This window comes from Athene cunicularia, assembly GCF_003259725.1.
Source record: "Athene cunicularia isolate RWA chromosome Z unlocalized genomic scaffold, athCun1 chrZ_part2, whole genome shotgun sequence".
NCBI lineage: Eukaryota > Metazoa > Chordata > Aves > Strigiformes > Strigidae > Athene > Athene cunicularia.
Window position 1 is genome coordinate 5,558,674 of NW_020799143.1, and position 962 is coordinate 5,559,635.

The following is a 962-nucleotide window of genomic DNA, read 5'->3' on the forward strand; positions in this document are numbered from 1 at the left end:
AGAGAAGCTGTGAGAAGCAAGTTTGCAAAGTGCCATGAACTACTGGAGTGAAACAAGCATGTTCAGGGAATACTGGTGATCTTTGGCAACTCTTTGCAGTCTGCCAAACATGATGCTACCAAACGAGAACAAAACTCTTGTTGTTTTGATAGCAACCATTGACGTTAAATAACAATTTTCTATTAATAGCCATTCATTTGCTGACTGAAATCCTTGCTAAATCTAAGCGGTATAAGTCTGCTTTGGGATAGTTCTGTGCTAGCATGCTTACACTTGTCTGAACAAACTCTACCAAAGATACTCTTTGATCCCTACCTCACACTCGTATGGCATGTAACAATAATTTCTGGGGATGAGGAAGCCAATATTTTAACAATCTTGAAATGGCAAGCGGGAGGAAGACTGAACTAGGCACATTAGACAGAAAACATGTACTATTGTTTTAAAGTTACAAATGATCAGACTTCTATTAAGAAATCACTTTAGTGAACTTTTCTGTAGCTGCAGTGTTTGAGTGAAATATGTGATTTAGATCGGGAAATTGAATAAGTTGACATGAAGCCTCAGTTTCAAGACCTGGAATGGTAATTGTATTTAAAAAGAAGGCAACAACAACAAAAAAAGGGTATCTTTTACTTTTCCCTATCCTTCTCTATTCTTTCTGTCTTCCTTAGTAGAACCACAAGGAAATGAAAAAAGTTTTAAATGAGTTGAAAAACACTGAGCAGGAAAAATATATAAAACATGCTAGAAAATACAAAATGTGTAGCCTCAAAGCAGAAGAATGATAGTTTCACTAACTTAACATGTTCAAAAAGCATTATGGAGATGATTTGTTGTTGTTGAATAAATACATCTTTTCCTTTTCAGAGGAAGAAAATGTCATAGGTGACATTGCCCAAAGTTTGGTTATACCTTTCTTACTTGTGATAAATATTTCCTCATTCTGTCAAGCTGATCAC